At 52.7% G+C, this 25,752-nt stretch overlaps 8 non-coding genes across 8 annotated transcripts; 2 read left to right on the forward strand and 6 right to left on the reverse strand.

The window, feature by feature from the left end:
• Window positions 1-4,186: 4,186 nt before the first annotated feature.
• Window positions 4,187-4,258, reverse strand: TRNAE-CUC (transfer RNA glutamic acid (anticodon CUC)). The gene has a single exon. It is a non-coding gene; the product is annotated as a tRNA-Glu (tRNA).
• A 276-nt stretch (window positions 4,259-4,534) lies between these two features.
• On the reverse strand, window positions 4,535-4,606 carry TRNAG-UCC (transfer RNA glycine (anticodon UCC)). The gene has a single exon. It is a non-coding gene; the product is annotated as a tRNA-Gly (tRNA).
• Window positions 4,607-5,433: 827 nt separating this feature from the next.
• On the reverse strand, window positions 5,434-5,505 carry TRNAD-GUC (transfer RNA aspartic acid (anticodon GUC)). The gene has a single exon. It is a non-coding gene; the product is annotated as a tRNA-Asp (tRNA).
• A 564-nt stretch (window positions 5,506-6,069) lies between these two features.
• On the forward strand, window positions 6,070-6,152 carry TRNAL-CAG (transfer RNA leucine (anticodon CAG)). Its single transcript has one exon. It is a non-coding gene; the product is annotated as a tRNA-Leu (tRNA).
• A 1,617-nt stretch (window positions 6,153-7,769) lies between these two features.
• On the forward strand, window positions 7,770-7,840 carry TRNAG-GCC (transfer RNA glycine (anticodon GCC)). Its single transcript has one exon. It is a non-coding gene; the product is annotated as a tRNA-Gly (tRNA).
• A 5,785-nt stretch (window positions 7,841-13,625) lies between these two features.
• On the reverse strand, window positions 13,626-13,697 carry TRNAE-CUC (transfer RNA glutamic acid (anticodon CUC)). The gene has a single exon. It is a non-coding gene; the product is annotated as a tRNA-Glu (tRNA).
• Window positions 13,698-13,973: 276 nt separating this feature from the next.
• On the reverse strand, window positions 13,974-14,045 carry TRNAG-UCC (transfer RNA glycine (anticodon UCC)). Its single transcript has one exon. It is a non-coding gene; the product is annotated as a tRNA-Gly (tRNA).
• An 803-nt stretch (window positions 14,046-14,848) lies between these two features.
• Window positions 14,849-14,920, reverse strand: TRNAD-GUC (transfer RNA aspartic acid (anticodon GUC)). The gene has a single exon. It is a non-coding gene; the product is annotated as a tRNA-Asp (tRNA).
• Between the last annotated feature and the right edge of the window lie 10,832 nt (window positions 14,921-25,752).

Genomic DNA, 25,752 nt, shown 5'->3' on the forward strand with positions numbered 1-25,752 from the left:
TGTTTTTCTCTTTCTGACTCACTTCACTCTGTATGACAGTCTCTAGGTCCATCCATGTCTCGACAAATGTCCCAACTGCGTTCCTTTTACAGCTGAGTAATATTCAATCGCGTATATGTACCACATCTTCTTTACCCATTCACCTGTTGATGGACATTTAGGTTGCTTCCACGTCCCGGCTCTTGTAAATAGTGCTGCAGTGAACACTGGCGTGCACGTACAGCACATCTTCTTGCGACTGCCATCTGTTGATGAGCACTTGGGTGTTTTCCACGTCTTGGCTATGGCACACAGTGCTGCTATGCACATGAGGGTGCATGCATCTTTTCAAATTAGCGCTTCTGTCTTTTCCAGATGTGTACTGAGGATTGGGATTGCTAGATCATATGACAGCTCACCTGTCCTTCTTTCTTTTGTCTTTCTTCGTTTCTTCCTTGCTTGCTTTTTCTTTCTTTCCTTTCCTTTCCTTCCTTCCTTCTTCCTTCCTTCCTTCCTTTATTTCTTGCTTCTATCCTTCCTTCCTTCTTTCCTTGCTTGCTTGCTTCTTCCTTTGCTGCTTGCTTGGTTTTTCTTTCTTTCATTTGTCTTTCCTTCTTTGCTTCTTCCTTCCTCCCTCCCTCCACCCCTTCCTCGCTCCCTACATTCCTTCCTTCCATCCTTCCGTCGTTCCTTCCTTCCTTCCTTCCTTTCTGTAGAGTAGTAGCTGCAGTAGTGGAAGTATAGTTGATTGACAGTAGTGTGTTAGTTTCAGGTGCACAGCAGGGAGATACTATTTTCCATAGATGATGTATTTTCAGGTTTATTTCCATAATGGGGTACCAGAAGATACTGACTCTTATTCCCTGTGCTATTCTCTACATCCTCGTTACTTGATCTCTTTTCTATATTGTATGGTGTGTCTGTTCATCGCAGCTCCCAACTTATTCTTCCACTCCTCCCTTTCGCCTTGGGTAAGCATCAGTTTGTGTTCTACGTCTGTGACTCTGTGTCTGTTTTGCACATAGATTCATTGGTATGATTGTTTAGATTCCACATATCTCTCTCCCTCGCTGTTGGACTTACTTCACTAAGTGTAATCTTCTCTAGGTCCATCCTTTTTGCTGCACATGGCACTATTTCATTCTTTTTTGATGGCTGAGTAATATTCCACAGTACGTTTTCCATGTCTTGGCTATAGCACATAGTGCTGCTGTGAACATGGGGGTTCATGTCTCTTTTCAAGGTATAGTTTCTCTCTTTCCCGGGTGTGTCCCGAGGATTGGGACTGCTGGATCACATGATAGCTCGTCTTTCTCCTCTTTATGTATTTCGTCACTGAGCTCTCTCTCTCTCTCTCTAAGTGATTAGTGATTTACTTCTATGTACTTGTGCTTGGGGAGCACAGCTGATGAACAATATCGTGTGAATTTCAGATGCACAGCAAAGGGGGACTATTTTCCATGGCTAATATTTTTTCGGCTTGATTTCTAGTGCAGTTTGCTAGAAGATAGTGAATATTATTCCCCGAGTTATTCTGTATATCCTTGCTGCTTTCTCCCTCACACATAGTAGTGTGTATCCATTCCTTTCAGCTTCTGATTTATGACTCCACGTCTCCCTTTCCCCTTGGGGAACCATCATTTGGTTTTCTATGTCTGTGAGTCTGTTTCGCACATAGATTCATGTGGAATAGGTTTTCGTTTCCACATATCTTGTCCTTTTCTGTCGGACTTCTTTCGCTAAGTCTAGTAGTCTCTGGGACCATCCTTGTGGTGGCTAATGGCAATATTTCATTCTTTTTCCTCACGGCTGAGAAATAATCCATGCTACACAGATACCACATCTTGTGCCAGCCGTCTGTTGGTGGGCGGTTGTGTACTTTCCACCTTGGCTATTGCACATAATGCTGCTGCGAACATGGAGGTACGCGTATCGTTTGGCATCAGAGTTTCGTCTTTTCCGGGCACGTACCCAGGAATGGGACTGCTGGATCATATGGAAGCTCTCCTTTGGCCTCTTGAAATCTGAACCTCCACCCTCACCCCCACCCCCACCCCCAGCCCCACGCAATCACACTCACATGAGACTGGATGTTTTCTCTTGATGACAGGCGATTTATGTCTCTGGGGCAGTAGAACGCCCCCACCCCATTCGGACCACACCTCGCCCCTGTCGCATCCTGCGTTTCTGTTTCTCTCTTGCCTGCTTCTTACCCACCGCCCCCAGTCCCAGCCCAGTGGTTCGCCTGACCGCCTTGCAGCACAGCGCACCAGTCTGGCAAGCTCACCCACCACCCTGCCCCGATGGCGTCCTCTCCCACCATCCTCCTTGCACCACAGCCCACTCACATACCCGGCTTGCCACCCGCCCTTCCTCCTAGCCGGCAGGCTCGGCCCACTCTACCCCGCACCATACCCTTGTACCCCAGGCCCGACTCTCACATGCCCTGCCTGGAAGTCTCCCTTCTGCCAGCGCTCCTCAGACCCCCTGCTACTCCAGCTCCCCCCGTACCCCAGATCTGACCTACCCGCACACACGTACCAGCACCGGTGCCACCACCGTCCCAAGCTTCTGCAGAGCCTCTGCCTGAGTGGCCAGCAGCTCTCCCGGCCAGGTCCCTGCAAGCCCAATACCTCCGTTCCCGCCCCTGCTCCACCCAGACACCCCAGGCCCTTCCTCCCACCTCCCAGCAAGCGGCTCACCACCACCCTCTCTCCACAGGGCTGTTTTGCTCCGTTCCCTAATCCACATGGGGTGACCACCACCAACGGCCACGAACACCTTCCTCCCGCGCTGTCACACAGCCCCCAAGGTACCAGCAAGGCCACCGAGGAAACTTCCTGCAGTGATGAGAAGCCCCATCTGCCCACTCTCGCTCCTTTCCACAGGGGACCTGCAGTTGTCCAAATGCACCGAGTGTGACACCACCACGGCAGGTCGGTGCACGTCACCGGCTGTCCCGTTTGCCTCTGAAGGAAACAATCTGTGAGCAGACATTAAAGCCTTTGGCGACAGAGGTGCCCAAGCTTGGGCTGCATGGGGACTGAGGACTTACCTTGGGGAGAATCCTTAGGAGAAGGTGAGGACGGGCTGCGAAGGAGGACAGCGCATATCCTGGATAGACAGACAGTAATGGTGAGAATGGGAAACCATGAGAAGTCATGTCTAGGGGAGCAGTGTATGTGTGCGCGCGCGCACGTGGGTGTGTGTCTTTGCTCTGGGGGAGGGAGGGACGTATGCACGGTCACATTCTTGCCTCACTGTGATAGGGTTGAGAGCGTTGGTCACGCACCTGGAATGCGATATTAGCTGGTGGTCCACCCTGTCACGCATCTGCTTCCACCGCATCCCACCTGCTTGGCTCCGTCTTCACAGCTGACCTCCGGTATCTGCCTGCGCTCTGACTTCCACTGCCTGGCGGTGTAACTCCTGGCACGTGTTTGGATTCATTTTCACATCTCTGCCTCCGGGGTGCCTTGGTCCGCCTCTCTGCTCCCATGGCCCGCTCAAGACCAGGACGCCCTTGGAGCCCACCGCTGGGCCACGGGAGTCACAGGCAGTCCAGGACCTGGCCCACGAGTAAGCGGCCGGAGTCCCTGCAAGTGGCCCGACTTGGAGATGGAGATCCCTCTCCTGCACCTTCCCGATGGATCCGCGTCGCAGGTGCTGGCACTCAACAGGACCCTCCACCCCCACCCCTCCATGCCGACCCCCCCCACCGCCATCCGCACCCCCACCCCCACCCCCATCCCCACCCGCACTGTCATCACCACCACCGCCGCCACCACCACCACCTTTACCACAAACAGCAGCAGCAGCAGCAGCAGCAGCACCAACACCAGCCCCTCAGGAAGGAAGACGGGATGGGTCGTCAGCGGTGAGATGCGTCGTGGCAGAAGTCGTGCTGCCGGAGAGTCCAAACGCAGGTGGGGGCGTTTGCTCGTGGCCACAGCCTCGGCGGGGAGAGAGGCTGCCCCGGCCAGTCGTGTTTGGGGCTGAGGCAAGGGTCCGAGAAGGAGGAGGCGGGATGTGGAGGGCCTGGCGTGGGCGAGCGCTCCAGTGCGGCCAAAAGGGTTGCGTGGCAGGGCTTGGGCTGGAGGTGGACGGTGGCGGGCGGCTGCTGGCGGGGCTCCGAGGCGGCGGAGCAAGCGTGGGCTAGCTAAAAGGGGGCGCGGGACGGTGGGAGGCCGAGAGGCAGAAGAAGGGCTTCCCTGACCGGGAATCGAACCCGGGCCGCGGCGGTGAGAGCGCCGAATCCTAACCACTAGACCACCAGGGAGCGCCAGGCCTGCCACTCGCTGCTCCTCGCCCCATAGCGCCCGCGCCGCGCCACCTCGGCGCCAAGACCCGGCTTCCCCAAGTCCAGTCCCCGCGCCGCTCCTGGCAACGCACGTGCCCTCGCGTTCTTCCTGCTGGCCGCAGCCGCAAAACACTGCGCGCCTGCTTCTCGCACACACGCGAAAAGCCGCGAAGGGCCAGCTAGCTCCCCGCTCCCGGCTCTCCCTCCCAGGCCCGGGGCCCGAGGCCCGCGGAGCTCGGCAAAAGGTCGGCCCACTGCGTTGGCCGGGAATCGAACCCGGGTCAACTGCTTGGAAGGCAGCTATGCTCACCACTATACCACCAACGCTGCACAGCCCGGGCCGCCCGCAGACGCCGGCCCCGGGCTCGCCCGACCGCACTCTCGCCGCCGCCTCGGCCGCCGTCTCCTCCTCCTCGTCCTCCTCCTCCTCCTCCTCCTGTCCCTCCTCCTCCTGTCCCTCCTCCTCCTCCTCCTGGTCCTCCTCCCCCTCCTCCCCCTCCTCCCCCTCCACCGCCTCCGCCGCCTGGAGCAGCCCTGCCCCGACGCCCCGCCAGCCGGCAGCTCCGTGCTGCCACAGGCGACACCAACGACCGCCCGGAGCCCCAGCCGCGCCAGCTCTCCGCAGCTGCCCTAGTCCACCGGCCCGACCGCCTCAGGGGGGCGCTCTCGCTGCCTTGCTGCTCCCGGGCCTCGACTTCACGCCGCGGGCCACCCCCCGCCCCCGCCCTCACCCCCACCCCGGGGGACGCGTCCTCCAGCACCTGGCTCCCCAAGGCCCTTCTCCCCCCGGCGCGGGGCCAGGCCGCCTCCCGCACCGACAGGGGACGGCACTCATCCGCCACCCACCCGGCCCGCCCGCTGTGCAGAGCTGCGCGGCTGTGCGGCGCTCCGCAAGGAGCCCAGTGAGGCCGGCCCTTCGGACGGGCCGCGATGTCTTCGGGCGGTTGTGGGGTCGAGAGGAGGCCCTGGCTCGCCGTGGCGACCGAGCGCCCGGCGAGGAGGAAGGGCTGGAGGGCTGCAGGGGGTGCAGGGCGGGCAGGCTAGGCACGCGCTGGCCTCGCTGGAGGGCGGACGGCGACGGGAGGAGAAGGGCCCTTGGGGACCCGGCGGCAGGACCGAGCGCGGCGCCGGCCATCAAAAAGAGGGCGTGCTGCCTCCCCGTCGGGGAATCGAACCCCGGTCTCCCGCGTGACAGGCGGGGATACTCACCACTATACTAACGAGGACGGCGGCGACCGCCGGGGCGCCCGGCCGCTCTGGGCTGCCTGCCGGTGCCTCCCTCTGCCCTCTGCCCACCACGGGCGCCGGGCGCGTGCCCGACCCGACCCGACACCAAACCAACCGCGTCGTCCAAAGCAGCAGCCCCCGGGCCCCGACAGGGACGCGGACCCGCGTGGCGCTGACACCTGCCAGTGCGCGCTGCCTGTTGCCTCCAACGCGGGGATCGCGCCGGGTGCGGGGGCCCGACAGGCCAAGCGAGGCTTCGAGGAGGGCCTGGGCGTGCGCCGTGCCACGTCCGGCGAAGAGAGGTGCGGGAGGGTGCTGCCGGCACGCGCTGGCCCGACGCGGCCGGGCGCGGTCCGGGGCCACGGGTGGGCGAGGCCGCCACCGCGCCGGAGGCAGGCGCGTCGGCAGGCCTCGCTCGCCGTCGGCCACCGCGCGCCCGGTGCGTTGCTCAGCCAGACGGCCGCCCGCCTGGCGCGGAGCACCGCGTCCAGCCAAGGGCACCGCTGTTGGCGTCGCGGCGGGTCCCAGCCAGCCGAGCGGCGACGCGCCCGCTCCGGCCCGCCGTCAGGATGGCCGAGCGGTCTAAGGCGCTGCGTTCAGGTCGCAGTCTCCCCTGGAGGCGTGGGTTCGAATCCCACTCCTGACAAGCCAGACTTTTGGCCCGCCCCACTAACGCACCCGTCCCTCTGGCAGCCCCTGACCGCCTTCCTCTCCGTTGGCGCACTGCACTCTTGCGGCCTCTCCAAACTCAGGCCCGGACATCCGTGCCTCTCACACGCGGGACCCTCTCCGCCACGGCCGCGCTTCCTGCCCACCCGCCCGCGGGCTTGGCAGAAATGGCCCCGTTGGAAGCCTCCCGGACACACGCCCTCCCGCCCAGCCAGTACGCCCCCTCCTACCTGCACCCACACCACCAACCTTCAGTCCTTCGCACCACATCTTTCCTCACCTGCTTGCTTGCTGCTGCTGCTGCTGCTGCTAGTTTTTCTCCTTCCCTCCCTCCCTTCCTTCCTTCCGCCCTCCGTCCCTCGCTCCCACTCCCACTGCACCCGCTGCACCCCGCCACCGCCACACACACACACCAGACGCGGGTGCAAAGCCCTCGACTCTTCGCCCGCCTTCCGCCTGCCCGACTTCTGCCTGGTGAACAGCGGGCTCACTCTCACAGCCTTGCTGCCACGTCCGCCACCAGCAGCTCTCCCTCCGTCCAACATCCTGTCCCTTGCGCCAGCCCCGCCGGCCCGCCTGCCCATTCCATTCCCCCCACAGCCACGCGGAGGTGGCCGACGCCGTCTTGCCGGCCTGGGGTGCGTGCCCTCGGTGCGTATTGGCCTTGGGGCCTCGGCTGGGCCACAGCTGCCTGCCTCCCAGCACGCAGGCAGCCCAGCTTCCTGCTGGGCCAGGGACCACCGGGCCCTCCCTGCAGGAGGCCTGGCGCAGGAGTCGCTCCCGGGAAGAGTGCTCCAGCGAGGAGAGAGCGCGCGCCCTGGACGCCCCGTCACCCGCCCACAGTCGTCCGGCCCTCAGCCCGGGCCACCCCCTTGGGCGCCACAGCGCACGTTGCCCGGGGAAGCCGCTGCCCCGGCCGGACCTAACCGCACCCTGGCGCGTCGCTCCTCTCACGACCAACGCCTCAGAGCGGGACCCCTCGGGAGAGGGCTGGGCCAGAGCGCAGCAGCGAGGCCCAGGCACCTGTGGTCCTTGGGCCTGAGCGTCTGCTCGGTGGCGGCGGCGCTCCCGGGGGCCCATCTCCGGCGCTCGCGGCCCCGGCCCCGCGCGAGCTCCGATGCCTGCCCCACTCCCATCCCACCCCCACCCCTGGCCGCCCTCGCCCGCCCCGCAGCGGCAAGAAAGCCAGCCGCCAGAGGGACTTGGGGTCGGGACCTGGCGGTCACCGAGACGAAACTCGGCCCTCAGCCGCAGCCGCCGGGCCTCGCCTCGCCTCGCCGGCCCTGCCTGCGATTTGGGCGCGGGTCTGGCTGCTTCCGCTCCTGGCTTCCTCTGGCGACAGCGACAGCCTCGCGGCGGCCGTGGACGGCAGAGAAAGCGCAGGATGGGCCGAGCCCGCCTGCGTCCCTCCGTCCCTCTGTCCTCTCGACCGCCTGGCGCCCTGGGGTCGCCCACGTGCCCGGAGCCTGTCACTGGGGTGGGCCGTCGGCCTCCTGCGCAAACGGAGCAGAGGCCCTCGGGCGAGCGGCGCCCAGCATCGGGCTCTTGGCTGCGAGCAGCGCTGGGGCAGCATCGGGCGCCGGGCGCCCTCGGTGCATGGGTGGTTCAGTGGTAGAATTCTCGCCTGCCACGCGGGAGGCCCGGGTTCGATTCCCGGCCCATGCAGCCGCAGCGTCGCCTTTTGGTTCCCGCAGCCCCAAAGCGGAGCTAGGCGTCCCCGCTCCCACGCCCAAGGCACCGGGCCTGCCACAGCTCGCTCCCACCCGCAGCTCTCCACCGCACCTGCCGGCCTGTCCTTCCCACGCGGACGCCCCCCCCACCCGACACACACTGCGGAGCCAAGCCTCCACCACCGGACACCTCGCGCGCTCCGCCACTCTTGCGCCCGGACACCTTGCTTGGGCTTGTGCTCTTCCTCACCCTGACCCCACACTTGCGTCACTCCTTGCCCCGTAAGCAATACCCCACACTAGCACCGGCGCGCCCCATCTCTTCACCTTTCACCACCTCTCCAAGCTCTCTGGCTCCCTCTGCCCACACTCCGAAAACGATACCGTGTTTGCACAACCAGCAGCAAGGAAGGTGCCACCTCGGGCAGTGATACAGCCCATTGTCCTAGAGAGTCCCCGAAGCACTGTCTTGCACGAGGAGTTCAAGAGAAGTCCACGATGCCATGGCAAACCGCACTCTGTATTCATGTTTTGTCCCTCAGCAGAAATATGTTTCCAACACCGCCCACTCCTCCACCACTAGTACCACCACCACCGTCACCACCCCCACGACCACCCCCCCTCCCCTGAACCTCTCCTCCTACCGACAGCATCATGGCCGCTCCGGACAGCACCACCACCTCAGGCCGCGCCCTCACCACCACCGCTACTCCACCCAACACCCCCACCCCACCCCCTATCTCCCCACTCCTTCCCTGATCCTTTCCAATTCCTACGTTGTCAAAGATCCTACGCTTGCATTTCTCCCGGTGGCCTCCTTGATCTGTTTGGATTGTTTGTGTTTGTTTGTTTGTGTCCTAGCTAAGTAGAAGTAGAGTTGATTTACAATACTGTGTTCGTTTCAGGTGTACAGCGAAGCGATTCAGTGAAATGTGCTTTTTCAGGTTATTTTCCAGTACGGTTTCTTAGGAGATATGAAGCTAGTTCCCGGTGCTAGGCAGTAAAATCCTTGCTGCTTCTCTGCTTTAGGGATACTGTTGCCTCTCCTTTAACCCCAACCCCACCTCCAAATATGTCCCTCCCCTACACTTTCCCCTTGGGTAACCACACGTGTGTTTTCTACGTCTGTGAGTCTCTCTTTGTTTTGCACAAAGGTTCACTTCGTTGCCGTTTTTAGATTCCACGTACCTTTATCCTTCTCAGTCAGACTTACTTTACTAAGTGTAATATTCTCTAGGACCATCCAGGTTGCGCCAAATGGCAAGCTTTCATTGCTTTCTATGGCTGAGTAATGTTGCATACTCCACATGCAGCACATCTTCTTTTTCTTTCTTCCTTAAGAGCTTTTACTGAGACACAATGGACATACGATAAACTGCATATATTGAAAGTGTACAATTTGATATTTCTTTTCTTATTAGTAATGCATATATGGCAATCCCAACCTGCCAGTTCATCCCACCACAACCCCCCGCCCCCCTTTCCCCACTTGGAGTCTATATGTCTGTTCTCTACATCTGTGTCTCTATTTCTGCCTTGCAAACCGGTTGATTGGTACCGTTTTTCTTTATTCCGCTTACATGTGTTAACACACGATATTTGTTTTTCTCTTTCTGACTCACTTCACTCTGTATGACAGTCTCTAGGTCCATCCATGTCTCGACAAATGTCCCAACTGCGTTCCTTTTTACAGCTGAGTAATATTCAATCGCGTATATGTACCACATCTTCTTTACCCATTCACCTGTTGATGGACATTTAGGTTGCTTCCACGTCCCGGCTCTTGTAAATAGTGCTGCAGTGAACACTGGCGTGCACGTACAGCACATCTTCTTGCGACTGCCATCTGTTGATGAGCACTTGGGTGTTTTCCACGTCTTGGCTATGGCACACAGTGCTGCTATGCACATGAGGGTGCATGCATCTTTTCAAATTAGCGCTTCTGTCTTTTCCAGATGTGTACTGAGGATTGGGATTGCTAGATCATATGACAGCTCACCTGTCCTTCTTTCTTTTGTCTTTCTTCGTTTCTTCCTTGCTTGCTTTTTCTTTCTTTCCTTTCCTTTCCTTCCTTCCTTCTTCCTTCCTTCCTTCATTTCTTGCTTCTATCCTTCCTTCCTTCTTTCCTTGCTTGCTTGCTTCTTCCTTTGCTGCTTGCTTGGTTTTTCTTTCTTTCATTTGTCTTTCCTTCTTTGCTTCTTCCTTCCTCCCTCCCTCCACCCCTTCCTCGCTCCCTACATTCCTTCCTTCCATCCTTCCGTCGTTCCTTCCTTCCTTCCTTCCTTTCTGTAGAGTAGTAGCTGCAGTAGTGGAAGTATAGTTGATTGACAGTAGTGTGTTAGTTTCAGGTGCACAGCAGGGAGATACTATTTTCCATAGATGATGTATTTTCAGGTTTATTTCCATAATGGGGTACCAGAAGATACTGACTCTTATTCCCTGTGCTATTCTCTACATCCTCGTTACTTGATCTCTTTTCTATATTGTATGGTGTGTCTGTTCATCGCAGCTCCCAACTTATTCTTCCACTCCTCCCTTTCGCCTTGGGTAAGCATCAGTTTGTGTTCTACGTCTGTGACTCTGTGTCTGTTTTGCACATAGATTCATTGGTATGATTGTTTAGATTCCACATATCTCTCTCCCTCGCTGTTGGACTTACTTCACTAAGTGTAATCTTCTCTAGGTCCATCCTTTTTGCTGCACATGGCACTATTTCATTCTTTTTTGATGGCTGAGTAATATTCCACAGTACGTTTTCCATGTCTTGGCTATAGCACATAGTGCTGCTGTGAACATGGGGGTTCATGTCTCTTTTCAAGGTATAGTTTCTCTCTTTCCCGGGTGTGTCCCGAGGATTGGGACTGCTGGATCACATGATAGCTCGTCTTTCTCCTCTTTATGTATTTCGTCACTGAGCTCTCTCTCTCTCTCTCTAAGTGATTAGTGATTTACTTCTATGTACTTGTGCTTGGGGAGCACAGCTGATGAACAATATCGTGTGAATTTCAGATGCACAGCAAAGGGGGACTATTTTCCATGGCTAATATTTTTTCGGCTTGATTTCTAGTGCAGTTTGCTAGAAGATAGTGAATATTATTCCCCGAGTTATTCTGTATATCCTTGCTGCTTTCTCCCTCACACATAGTAGTGTGTATCCATTCCTTTCAGCTTCTGATTTATGACTCCACGTCTCCCTTTCCCCTTGGGGAACCATCATTTGGTTTTCTATGTCTGTGAGTCTGTTTCGCACATAGATTCATGTGGAATAGGTTTTCGTTTCCACATATCTTGTCCTTTTCTGTCGGACTTCTTTCGCTAAGTCTAGTAGTCTCTGGGACCATCCTTGTGGTGGCTAATGGCAATATTTCATTCTTTTTCCTCACGGCTGAGAAATAATCCATGCTACACAGATACCACATCTTGTGCCAGCCGTCTGTTGGTGGGCGGTTGTGTACTTTCCACCTTGGCTATTGCACATAATGCTGCTGCGAACATGGAGGTACGCGTATCGTTTGGCATCAGAGTTTCGTCTTTTCCGGGCACGTACCCAGGAATGGGACTGCTGGATCATATGGAAGCTCTCCTTTGGCCTCTTGAAATCTGAACCTCCACCCTCACCCCCACCCCCACCCCCAGCCCCACGCAATCACACTCACATGAGACTGGATGTTTTCTCTTGATGACAGGCGATTTATGTCTCTGGGGCAGTAGAACGCCCCCACCCCATTCGGACCACACCTCGCCCCTGTCGCATCCTGCGTTTCTGTTTCTCTCTTGCCTGCTTCTTACCCACCGCCCCCAGTCCCAGCCCAGTGGTTCGCCTGACCGCCTTGCAGCACAGCGCACCAGTCTGGCAAGCTCACCCACCACCCTGCCCCGATGGCGTCCTCTCCCACCATCCTCCTTGCACCACAGCCCACTCACATACCCGGCTTGCCACCCGCCCTTCCTCCTAGCCGGCAGGCTCGGCCCACTCTACCCCGCACCATACCCTTGTACCCCAGGCCCGACTCTCACATGCCCTGCCTGGAAGTCTCCCTTCTGCCAGCGCTCCTCAGACCCCCTGCTACTCCAGCTCCCCCCGTACCCCAGATCTGACCTACCCGCACACACGTACCAGCACCGGTGCCACCACCGTCCCAAGCTTCTGCAGAGCCTCTGCCTGAGTGGCCAGCAGCTCTCCCGGCCAGGTCCCTGCAAGCCCAATACCTCCGTTCCCGCCCCTGCTCCACCCAGACACCCCAGGCCCTTCCTCCCACCTCCCAGCAAGCGGCTCACCACCACCCTCTCTCCACAGGGCTGTTTTGCTCCGTTCCCTAATCCACATGGGGTGACCACCACCAACGGCCACGAACACCTTCCTCCCGCGCTGTCACACAGCCCCCAAGGTACCAGCAAGGCCACCGAGGAAACTTCCTGCAGTGATGAGAAGCCCCATCTGCCCACTCTCGCTCCTTTCCACAGGGGACCTGCAGTTGTCCAAATGCACCGAGTGTGACACCACCACGGCAGGTCGGTGCACGTCACCGGCTGTCCCGTTTGCCTCTGAAGGAAACAATCTGTGAGCAGACATTAAAGCCTTTGGCGACAGAGGTGCCCAAGCTTGGGCTGCATGGGGACTGAGGACTTACCTTGGGGAGAATCCTTAGGAGAAGGTGAGGACGGGCTGCGAAGGAGGACAGCGCATATCCTGGATAGACAGACAGTAATGGTGAGAATGGGAAACCATGAGAAGTCATGTCTAGGGGAGCAGTGTATGTGTGCGCGCGCGCACGTGGGTGTGTGTCTTTGCTCTGGGGGAGGGAGGGACGTATGCACGGTCACATTCTTGCCTCACTGTGATAGGGTTGAGAGCGTTGGTCACGCACCTGGAATGCGATATTAGCTGGTGGTCCACCCTGTCACGCATCTGCTTCCACCGCATCCCACCTGCTTGGCTCCGTCTTCACAGCTGACCTCCGGTATCTGCCTGCGCTCTGACTTCCACTGCCTGGCGGTGTAACTCCTGGCACGTGTTTGGATTCATTTTCACATCTCTGCCTCCGGGGTGCCTTGGTCCGCCTCTCTGCTCCCATGGCCCGCTCAAGACCAGGACGCCCTTGGAGCCCACCGCTGGGCCACGGGAGTCACAGGCAGTCCAGGACCTGGCCCACGAGTAAGCGGCCGGAGTCCCTGCAAGTGGCCCGACTTGGAGATGGAGATCCCTCTCCTGCACCTTCCCGATGGATCCGCGTCGCAGGTGCTGGCACTCAACAGGACCCTCCACCCCCACCCCTCCATGCCGACCCCCCCCACCGCCATCCGCACCCCCACCCCCACCCCCATCCCCACCCGCACTGTCATCACCACCACCGCCGCCACCACCACCACCTTTACCACAAACAGCAGCAGCAGCAGCAGCAGCACCAACACCAGCCCCTCAGGAAGGAAGACGGGATGGGTCGTCAGCGGTGAGATGCGTCGTGGCAGAAGTCGTGCTGCCGGAGAGTCCAAACGCAGGTGGGGGCGTTTGCTCGTGGCCACAGCCTCGGCGGGGAGAGAGGCTGCCCCGGCCAGTCGTGTTTGGGGCTGAGGCAAGGGTCCGAGAAGGAGGAGGCGGGATGTGGAGGGCCTGGCGTGGGCGAGCGCTCCAGTGCGGCCAAAAGGGTTGCGTGGCAGGGCTTGGGCTGGAGGTGGACGGTGGCGGGCGGCTGCTGGCGGGGCTCCGAGGCGGCGGAGCAAGCGTGGGCTAGCTAAAAGGGGGCGCGGGACGGTGGGAGGCCGAGAGGCAGAAGAAGGGCTTCCCTGACCGGGAATCGAACCCGGGCCGCGGCGGTGAGAGCGCCGAATCCTAACCACTAGACCACCAGGGAGCGCCAGGCCTGCCACTCGCTGCTCCTCGCCCCATAGCGCCCGCGCCGCGCCACCTCGGCGCCAAGACCCGGCTTCCCCAAGTCCAGTCCCCGCGCCGCTCCTGGCAGTGCACGTGCCCTCGCGTTCTTCCTGCTGGCCGCAGCCGCAAAACACTGCGCGCCTGCTTCTCGCACACACGCGAAAAGCCGCGAAGGGCCAGCTAGCTCCCCGCTCCCGGCTCTCCCTCCCAGGCCCGGGGCCCGAGGCCCGCGGAGCTCGGCAAAAGGTCGGCCCACTGCGTTGGCCGGGAATCGAACCCGGGTCAACTGCTTGGAAGGCAGCTATGCTCACCACTATACCACCAACGCTGCACAGCCCGGGCCGCCCGCAGACGCCGGCCCCGGGCTCGCCCGACCGCACTCTCGCCGCCGCCTCGGCCGCCGTCTCCTCCTCCTCGTCCTCCTCCTCCTCCTCCTGTCCCTCCTCCTCCTCCTCCTGATCCTCCTCCTCCTCCTCCTGATCCTCCTCCCCCTCCTCCGCCTCCGCCGCCTGGAGCAGCCCTGCCCCGACGCCCCGCCAGCCGGCAGCTCCGTGCTGCCACAGGCGACACCAACGACCGCCCGGAGCCCCAGCCGCGCCAGCCCTCCGCAGCTGCCCTAGTCCACCGGCCCGACCGCCTCAGGGGGGCGCTCTCGCTGCCTTGCTGCTCCCGGGGCCTCGGCTTCACGCCGCGGGCCACCCCCTGCCCCCGCCCTCACCCCCACCCCGGGGGACGCGTCCTCCAGCACCTGGCTCCCCAAGGCCCTTCTCCCCCCGGCGCGGGGCCAGGCCGCCTCCCGCACCGACAGGGGACGGCACTCATCCGCCACCCACCCGGCCCGCCCGCTGTGCAGAGCTGCGCGGCTGTGCGGCGCTCCGCAAGGAGCCCAGTGAGGCCGGCCCTTCGGACGGGCCGCGATGTCGTCGGCGGTTGTGGGGTCGAGAGGAGGCCCTGGCTCACCGTGGCGACCGAGCGCCCGGCGAGGAGGAAGGGCTGGAGGGGTGCAGGGCGGGCAGGCTAGGCACGCGCTGGCCTCGCTGGAGGGCGGACGGCGACGGGAGGAGAAGGGCCCTTGGGGGCCGGGCGGCAGGACCGAGCGCGGCGCCGGCCATCAAAAAGAGGGCGTGCTGCCTCCCCGTCGGGGAATCGAACCCCGGTCTCCCGCGTGACAGGCGGGGATACTCACCACTATACTAACGAGGACGGCGGCGACCGCCGGGGCGCCCGGCCGCTCTGGGCTGCCTGCCGGTGCCTCCCTCTGCCCTCTGCCCACCACGGGCGCCGGGCGCGTGCCCGACCCGACCCGACACCAAACCAACCGCGTCGTCCAAAGCAGCAGCCCCCGGCCCCGACAGGGACGCGGACCCGCGTGGCGCTGACACCTGCCAGTGCGCGCTGCCTGTTGCCTCCAACGCGGGGATCGCGCCGGGTGCGGGGGCCCGACAGGCCAAGCGAGGCTTCGAGGAGGGCCTGGGCGTGCGCCGTGCCACGTCCGGCGAAGAGAGGTGCGGGAGGGTGCTGCCGGCACGCGCTGGCCCGACGCGGCCGGGCGCGGTCCGGGGCCACGGGTGGGCGAGGCCGCCACCGCGCCGGAGGCAGGCGCGTCGGCAGGCCTCGCTCGCCGTCGGCCACCGCGCGCCCGGTGCGTTGCTCAGCCAGACGGCCGCCCGCCTGGCGCGGAGCACCGCGTCCAGCCAAGGGCACCGCTGTTGGCGTCGCGGCGGGTCCCAGCCAGCCGAGCGGCGACGCGCCCGCTCCGGCCCGCCATCAGGATGGCCGAGCGGTCTAAGGCGCTGCGTTCAGGTCGCAGTCTCCCCTGGAGGCGTGGATTCGGTGTCGTTCCTGACAAACCCGTGTTTTACAGGGATTTTTCGCACAACCGGACCTTCCCCTTCGGAGTCCTTTACTGCCTTCCTGTAGTGCTTTTTTCTTCTTCCTCTCATCCTGTTAACGTCCACATCTACGTTGTAGGCCACGCTTGGTCCGCGGCCTCGGAGACGCTATGACAGCCACCCAGCACCTTACACCTGTTGCCCACGCCCAGCTAAGCAACCTCCACCCTCCCCGTGGCCACAACTTTTGCCAGTAATAAAACTCTCACCCTATGGAAGCTTTTGACCTCCTGCCCCTTTACTTTGGACGCTTCAGCCCTAACACCACATTGCTTCCCGCGCAGACCTTCTTCCTGCTGTGGCTGATTCTGGGAGCAGTCGCCCCCGCCCGTGTGCATTCTTCAGGCGCACTACTTGTGCCAGGACGCACCTCGCGAATGAATTAGTACCATTAGTTTGATACTTTTTTTTAAAACTATTTTTATATATTGTATAGGACAGATGACAAAACTGATATGTCCATTTTTTGAATTTGACCATCTTTTAACGTAGCAAACGTCTAGTTGGCCATTTAGCATGAAGCCGTTCTTATATCACCAGCTTGTTATTTTTCTATAATTAATTAATTAGCCATGCTTCCTGTCTTGGGGAATCTCAGTCTACTACCATGGGTTGAATCCTGGCCAAGGCATTTAAAACCTGGATTCCTAAACAGTAGGTCACTGGCTTTTATAAAAGGAAACTCTTTACTGGGAGGTTCATGGCAAGGAGATCGGAAGCGCAGCTTGAATCTGTTTCTTCATTCTGCGATTCAGTGAAACCTTTGTAAGAATTTTTTTGTTGAAGTATAGTTGATTTTTTTAATTGAAGTATAGTTGAATATATAATTAAAAGAATATATAGATATTTTTATATTCTTTTTCAGATTGTTTTTCGTTATGGGTCATTTCAAAATATTGAAACTAGTTCCCTGTGCTACATGGTAGGTATTTTTGTTTACCCATTTCATGGATAGTAGTGTGTATATGTTGAGCTTGATGCCGAAAGCTCAGCTCCTCTGTACACCGGTGCCAAATTGAATCTGAGAGAAAGAGTTTTCCGTGAAGTAGAAAAAGATGGTTTTATTACGTTGTGAGGTAAAGAGGGGTTACAGAGGGCTCCTGAGTCAAAAAACTGTGTCCCCACTTGGAGAGGATAATGAGAAGTTTTATAGTAATGATTCAAAGAGGGTGTGATCAGCTCACGGACATTCTTCTGATGGGTTGGTGGGTGAGGTAAGTAGGAGTCAGCATGATCAACCGTCAGGTTCCAACTAGTCTGGGGTCTACATGCTTCTGGGCAGCATACCCTCATTAACTGTTAACTTCTCCCAGCTGGTGGGGATTTCAGTATCTGCAGCACACCTCATAGATATTGCGTGTTGTTGGGGAAACTAGGACCCTACCTCAAGGCTGCACTATTGTTTCTCTTGACTGTTTGTTTCTCCCTGGTCTTGCATCTCCTCCCCTCCCTAATTAACAACTGCTTCAATCTGCCCATTGGAAGTCAGGGAAGGTCATGGAGGCTGAATGAAGGGCTATTTCTTGTAATCAAAAAACGGGGAACACAGAAAATCTTTATGCCCAGAAGCCCCATAGAACCCTGCTTGGTATCAATCTCAAATTCTCAATTTATCCCTTCCCCCTTTCCCCTTTGGTAACCATAAGTTTGTTCTGTATGTCTGTGAGTCAGTTTCCATCTTGTAAATAAGTTCATTTTAGACTCCATATATTTTAGATTCTACATATACGTGATATCATACGGTATTTGTCTTTTTCTTCTTCCTTTAATATGATAATCTCTAGGTCCATCCATGTTGCTGCAAATGGCATTATTTCATCCTTTTTTATGGCTGAGTAATATTCCATTGTGTATATATACCCATTCTATATCCATTCATCTGTCAATGGACAATTAGGTGCTTTCATGTCTTGGCTATTGTAAATGGTTGAGATTCAGCCAACTTTTATGAGTTAGGGGAATGTTTGTTGCTATGTGCTGGTGGGGCAGGTTTCAAATGGAGGAATTTGGAACTTCACCATTTATGGTAAGATATAGTAAGTAGGTCTTCATCACTGGATTTTCCTGGAAAAGGGACCCTTTGCACTGAAAGAGTTCTGGCATTCAGGTTGCCTTCATGTCCAGGTCCTTTGGTTCCATGGGGGGGATAAATATTTGTTCCAGGTGTTGTTTGAGGTCAAAGTTTTCTTCTTTGCTCATGCCTTGGGTGCATGACTTGAAGTTTGTTTTGTTGCCTCTGAAAACCATCTCAGTATCTTGTTGCAAACAGGATAGGGCCAGTGTTTGGCTGGTTCTGAGGTTACGTATTCAAAGAAGAATTTCAAATAGACAATCCCTATGTGAACATGTTCAGTCTCACTAAAAATATATGAGATGCTGGTTTTAAAAAGCTTGTGATATTTTAAATATTCCCATTTCATATGAGCACTTTCATAGAAATAGCAAAAGTGAGAGAATTTTACCACAAACACTCATACAGTGGCTTGAATAGTATCCCCTTTAAATTAATACCCACTTGGAACTTCAGACTGTGAGCTTATTTGGTATAGGGTCTTTGCAGATGTAATTAGTTAAGGTTCTTGAGATAAAATCATTCTGGATTTAGGGTGGGCCCTAAATTTAGTAACTGGTGTCCTTATAAAAAGAGGAGAAACACACAAAGAAAAGGCCGTGTAAGATGGAGATGAAGGCAGAGATTACAGTTACATTGCCACAAGCAAAGGAATTCTGGGAGTCACCAAAAGCTAGGGGGAGGCAAGGAAGGATTCTTCCCTAGAACCTTCAGAGGGAGCATGGCCCTGCTGATACCTTGATTTCAGATTTCTAGGCTCCAGGGCTGTGAGAGAATAAATTTCTGTTGTTTGAAGTCACTCAGTATGGCAATTTGTTATGGCAGCCCTGGGAAACTAATGCAATTTGCACACCTACCTTCTAGGTTTTACAATTAACATTCTGCTATACATCCTTTATCACATATTCATCTGTCTATCTATCCAAATTTCTAGTTTGTGATATTTTTAGACTTATGAGATATTATCGATATTTTCAGTATTTGACATTGCAGTTTTGCTGAGGCTCTGAGGGAATGATCAACATCATGCACTTTGTTGGAAGTAAAATTATTCTACGAAGTTTTTTGAGAAAAATTTGGATCTATCTAAATTTTAAATGTTTATTTTTTACCAAACAATTCCACTATAGGAATTTATCTTACCCAAATACTTGCACTAGTGGGCAAGGTTGTATGTTCCTTGATTTATTGTTTCTATTATAGAAAACTAGGAAATATCCCATATGTTCATAGTTAAGAGCCTGTTTACTAAATACACAACACAATGTAGCTGTTTGAAAGAGTGAGTAGATAAGTATATACACCAGTTATACTTTTTGGTAGTCAGCTTCCAAGGCAGCCTCTAATGATCATCACCTCCTGGCTTCCAGACCCTCTGCAGTCCCCTCGTATACTGTATCACGGTTTCTCTATGTGAACAATAGAATATAGCCAAAATGAAGGTATGTCACTTCCAACATTAGAAAACACTATGGCTTTCATCTTTCATCTTGGGCGCTCCCCCACCCCTGTCATAACCTTCTTTGGGAGAAGCCACTTGACATTTTGTGAGGATACACCGGCAGCCTATGGAAAGACCCCACAGGGTGAGGAAGTGAGGCTAAGCAGGTGAGCCACCACTTCAATGAGCTCGGAACTGCATCCTCCAGGCCAGTTGAAGCTTCAGGCAACTGTAACCCAGCCAACAGCTTGATGGCAACTCCACGAGGACCTTGAGTCAGAACCATGAAGCTAAGCTGCTCCTGGATTCCTGACTCCAGAAACTGACATAATAAATATTGTTTTAAGTTGCTAAGTTTTGGAGTAATATGTTGTACAGCCGTAGATAACTCATACAAATAGTATGTTAAAAAAGGAAATTATACCATAGTGTAACCATGTGATAAATCTTATATATACATATATATTTTTTCATATAAGTTCTTGAAATTCATAACATATAATAATGTGGTGAGGAGATCTTTTGTCATTTGTCCTAATTATATTAGGTAAATTTTTATAATTAACTCTTATAATTGATGTATAATTGAGCTTTACTGGTATATAATTGGTATACAGTAAAATGTACACATTTAAAGTGTGTAATATAAGCTTTGCCACATAGACCCATCACTACAGTCAAGGTAATGAACATGTGATCACCCCCCAAATTTTCTTGTGCCCCTTTGTAATCGCGTCCCTCCCAAGGCAACAACTAATTTGCTTTCTCTCACCATGGATTAGTTTTCATTTTCTAGGACATGACTGTCCAATAAAATTTCTGTGGTAATGAAAATGTCTTATTTCTGCATTGTCCAATATGGAGCCACTATTCACACGTGGCTATTGAGCTCTTGAAAAGAGGCTTATTTAAATTGAGAAACCCTGTAAGTGTAATACATGCTGGATTTCAAACACTTAACATGAAGATAATATAAAATATCTCATTAATATTTTATACTGATTATATATTGAAATGATACTATATTGGATATACTGGCTATTATGTATTGAATTGTGTCCCCACCAAAATTCATATGGGGATGTCCTAACTGCCAGTACTTCAGAATGTGAACTTATTTGGAAATAGGATGTCTATTTCCTATATAATTAGTTAAGATATATGATGGTAAGTCACAAATTACCCTCACTCCAGTTATATTAAAACTTCTATAAATTCTACAGCCAGGTGTGGATAATTTTATATATATATAAACACATAGCCACACCACTTGGCATGTGAGACCTTAGTTCTCCAGATCCAACCTGACTCCTTGCATTGGAAGTGCAGAGTCTTGACCACTGGACCAGAGCGCCAAGGAAGTCCTAGCATCCATATTAAAAGGGGAAAATCAGTTACAAAAACACACATACACAGAGGGAGAACACAGGTGAAGTTTGGAGTTATGCAGCCACAAACCAAGGAACTATCAGAAGCTTAGGAGTGAGGCCTCAAACAGATCCTTCCCTAGTGCCTTCAGTGGGAACACAACTCTACTTGACACTTTGATCTGACTTCTAGCCTCTGAAATGGAAACAATACATTACCGTTGTTTAAGTTACGCAGTTTGTGGTACTCTTTTATGGCAGCCCTAAAAAACTAATACACTGCATTAAATAAAATATTAAATTAACTTTACCTGTTCCCTTTTACTTTTTTAAAAAAATACTCCCTTTTGAAGAAGGCCCTCACTCTTCCCTCTGCGAATATCCTATGGAACTGACCTATGGGTTTCTGAAATTATGCAATCCCATTTAAAATGAAAGTAAACATATTCCTTTATCATGTAGCATGGCGCCCAGGGTGGTAGGGGCCCACAGGGGAACCTTCCACAGTTAAGGCAATGAGAATCGAGTCAGGCTCCACATACCTGTGACAGAAGGGACACTTTTTCCTGCACTCATAAATCTGGAGTTGTATTGTTGCAACATGAAGAAATGTGATGAGACCGTCACAGTCAAGAATTACAGTGGAGGTGGACAGTAGCACAAAAATCTGGGAGAGTAAATAATTTGACTTTTTCTCTGATTTTTTTTTTTTGTTTTGGTTTAGGTTTGAAGAAGAAAATAACTTTTCTAATCCTATTTTGTTTAGGCAAACATCAAAAGGAATGCAGTGAGCCCTCAGTAAAACTGTAAAAGTAAAATAAAAAGTAAAAATAAAAGCTTTTTGTCTGCATCCTTCCAACCCTTCTCTGAGCTCCCTTCTCCCTGGCTCCCTCCCTAATTGCCTTGAGTTCCCAGCACTCAGGGTCTATGCTGCCTCTGAGGAAACTACTAGCTTGAGAAGCTATAATCTCTAAGGTGTTAATGACTATGTCTTCAACTAGAGAAAAATGTTGATTTAAAGAAAACAAAACCCACTCATGCTAGATTAAATAAGGAAGACAAAGACAGAAAACAAAGTATGATGTGAGCTGACTGGAAGCAAAACTGGAAGTGTTTTGGGGAAGTCAGAATCTGAAGATGTGACCCCTCTCACCCGCTTTTCTCTCAACTTCTCTCCAATTTCACAACCAATCAACTGATTCTCTTTTGCTTTCTCACTCTCTCCCCTTTCCTTCCTCCCTTCTATCCCCTCTCCTCTTAGATGGCTTGCTTACTTTAACATGACCTAACATGGTCTGACTCTATATGATCTTACAATTAAGTACCTGCCATGCTCTAACTAAGGTCTCTGACCCTCAGTTAATTTCTAAAGACAGAGTCTGATTAGTCTTTGGTCACTCAAATAACTCTCTCCTCCTTGGAAACAATGATGGGAACTGGCCTGAATTGAGGGAGCTGGGGGAGAAATTAGGAAAGGATTTTGTCAACCTGAAAGACCTAGGGCTGCCTCTTCTAGCTGTGAGCATTATCTTATTATCTTCTAATATCTTACAGATATTACATTACCCATTTTTCCCCTATGTTATGGCTATTGCATCTAGATGTATAAAAAATTGATGTAAAATTTATATACTTATAATTTCATAAATGCAGAGGGATGATTTTTCACTTTTACTTTTTTAAATGTGGCTACTAGAAAATTTAAATTTGTATGTGTGGAGCTTCCTAGGTGGCACAGTGGTTAAGAATCCACCTGCCAGTGCAGGGGACACGGGTTCGAGCCCTGCTCCAGGAAGATCCCATGTGCCGCAGAACAACTAAGCCTGTGTGCCACAACTACTGAGCCTGCGCTTTAGAGCCCGTGAGCCACAACTATTGAGCCCATGTGCTGCAACTACTGAAGCCCACGTGCCTAGAGCCTGTGCTCTGCAACAAGAGAAGCCACGGCAATGAGGAGCCCGTGCACCACAATGAAGAGTAGCCCCCACTCACCGCAACTAAAGAAAGCCCGCGCACAGCAAAAAAAAAAAAAAAAAAGACCCAACACAGCCAATAAAATTAATTAATTAATTAAAAAAATTTGTATGTGTGGCTCACACTACATTTCTACTGAACAGCACAGCAATAGAGGTATACTTAACAACAAATTTATCTTGTCAGGTTTACCAGGAAACTGTTTCTTCTTCTCTAAGCCCTTTATCTGGTGTTGCCTATTTCACGTCCCTAGTTAATATGGAATGACAATCTCGATTTAGCAAACAGCAATTGGTATTGCCTTTGATATTCACCTAGAACACTCTCCCATTTATCTGTAATTCAGCTCTCAAACTCTCAAGTCCTTTTCTTTAAAAATAAATTTATTTATTTATTTATTTATTGGCTGTGCTGGGTCTTCGTTGTTGTGTGGGCTTTCTCTAGTTGTGGAGAGCAAGGGCTACTCTTCATTTCGGTGCATGTGCTTCTCATTGCAGTGGCTTTTCTTGTTGTGGAGCAAGGTCTCTAGGAAGGCGGGCTTCAGTAGTTGTGGCTCATGGGCTCTAGAGCGCAGGCTCTGTAGTTGTGGCCCACGGGCTTAGTAGCTCCTGGGCACGTGGGATCTTTGTGGACCAGGGCTTGAACCCGTGTCCCCTGCATTGGCAGGCAGATTCTTAACCACTGTGCCACCAGGGAAGCCCCTCAGGTCCTTTTGATGATCTATTTGGAAGAATTCTCTGATTTTGACACTTGATACCCTCTCCTTAACACAATTTCTAATTTGCTCTTTAATCCATGAACCTCCAGCCATAGACACTTTTTGCTGTCAACATACCCACAAACCATCCATCCATCCTGATCCCAAAAGATTTGTATCTATTGAGCTAACTTGCTTGATTTTACTACTATGGGAGGCAAACTAAACAGATGCTATATTATCAAAAAAACAATCAATGAGAATATTGACATTGTTCTGTGAGTTATAGAGAGCATCTTTGTACCAATTACTTTGATAGTTTTGTAGGTAAATATCATCTTGACTGTACTGGATGGTGTTAAACTTCAGGGATTAAGTTATTCACTTATGAATTGGTGCAGATGCAGTAATGCTCTTTAAGGAAATTTCTGCCTGCAAGGACTTCCTCAGTCCATCTCCTGATGAAAGAAAATATAAAACACCTAAACTTTGGGTGAATATTCTCCCCAACCACCAACATCATTTTATTAAAAAAAATTTTTTTTGGCCACACCACAAGGATTGCAGGGATCTTAATTCTGCTACCAGGGATTGAACCCAGGTCCCCTGCAGTGGAAGGACAGAGTCCTAACCACTGGGCAACCAGGGATTTCTCTTCCCAATATCATTTCAGAGAAGTTGACTCTGAGCATTCTTTATGACAATTATTAGATAGAGAATTACTAATTGAGGCCACTCAGTTGATTTAGGTTAATAAAATCTGATGCTAAATAAATGTGAACATTCTCGTCCTCAGCCTGGGAATCACATTGAAGAGAAAGCAGAATCTGGAGCCTGAATTTGGTAAAATTCAAAATGAGTCAATGCTTATCTTCATTAACATATAGTCTAATGAACAGGAAGATTTGGTTAGAACAGGAATAACTCTTAAGAACAGAATAGACAGTCACTTTACTGGTTGTCTATTGGTTAAGACTCTGTGCTCCCAATGCAGGGGGCCAAGGTTCAATCCCTGGTCAGGGACTAGATCCTGCATGCCACAACTAAAGATCCCATGTGCTGTGCGACTAAGACCCGGTGCAGGCAAATAAATAAACAAATAAAAGAATAGAATAGAATAGAATAGAATAGAATAGAATAGAATAGAATAGAATAGAATAGAATAGATAAATAAATCAATGGAATAGAATAGAGAGCCCAGAAATAGATCTATGTAATATAGTTAACTGATATTTGACAAAGAAGCAAAGGGAATACAATAGAGACAAGATAATCTCTTCAACAAATAATGCTGGAACAATTGGACATCCACATGCAAAAAAAAAAAAAGAAAGAAAGAAAGAAAGAAATAATTCTAGACACGTCTTACACCCTTCACATAAATTAACTCTAAATGGCTCACAGACTTAAATATAAAATGCAGAATTATAAAACTCCTGGAAGACAACAAAGGAGGAAAATCTAGGTGACCTTGACTATGACAATGACTTTTTAAATACAACACCAAAAGTATGATCCATGAAAGAAATAGTTGCTAAGCTTAACTTTATTAAAATTAAAAACTTCTGCTCTGCATAGGCACTGTCAAGAGAATGAGAAGACAGGCCACACACTAGAAGAAAATATTTGCAAAAGTCATATCTGATAAAGAGCCCCCTCACTTTACTAAGGTCCAGAGAAGCAAAGTGCCTTGCCCAATATCACACAGTGGCAAAGCTGGGTCTAAAATCACCTCTCACCTCTCCCATCCTAAGCTAGGTCCTCTGTTGTCTAACCCCCTCACTTTGTCTTAGTGAGGCAGGAGATAGATGGGCTCCAGGCTAGATGTTTATGGCCAGCCTCCTGTTTACACTTCAGGATAGAAAAAACAACAGGGACAGGGTAAATAACTGGACTTTGTCACCTGTGGACACTTTAAGATGACAGTAATGGCATGAGCAGAGAGGGGCTAAGCCTTGCTTGGGTGAAAGATCAAGAGGTCACATATTTCTCATCCTTGGCTTCAGGGAGACCTTGACTGCCCATGTGCAGAAAGGCTCCTTGGGGGTCAAAAGGGAGGGGATGCCAGACCATAATAAGTTGTGCTAACTCCCCCAAAGGCCCTTGAGCTGAAATCCATCTTTGCTAAAGGATGCACACACACATAAGGGAGGGCCCTGGGGCAAATCAGCCATAGTGTCAAAACAAGATGATCGGCTAGAGGAAAACAAAGACTACCAAGACTGCCCCCTTATAAATGATTTAAACTTCCCAAAGGCGCATCTTTTCTCTGAGCTCACCCATGCTTCTCTTAGCATGTACTCTGCTTTTCTAATAAATGCCTTACTTTCCTCTCGACCTTCGGCCTCCTTGTCAAAAAATTTTTTTCAAGGCAGACAAGAACGTGGGCCCAGACTTTAGCCGATGGCCTTCATGATCTAGTGGTTAAAATTTGGCTCTCTCACCACTGCGACAAGGGTTTGATCCTAGTCTTCCTTCCAGCTGCTTGCTGCTGCTCCCTGCTGTCTCTCCAAGATCAATGGGTCTTTGCTTCCTGAGAAATAGCCCTTCCTTCTCTCATATTGTTTCTCTCTTCTCTCATCAAAATTCTTCA

The sequence above is a fragment of the Hippopotamus amphibius genome, chromosome 3, assembly GCF_030028045.1.
Source record: "Hippopotamus amphibius kiboko isolate mHipAmp2 chromosome 3, mHipAmp2.hap2, whole genome shotgun sequence".
NCBI classification, from domain to species: Eukaryota; Metazoa; Chordata; class Mammalia; order Artiodactyla; family Hippopotamidae; genus Hippopotamus; species Hippopotamus amphibius.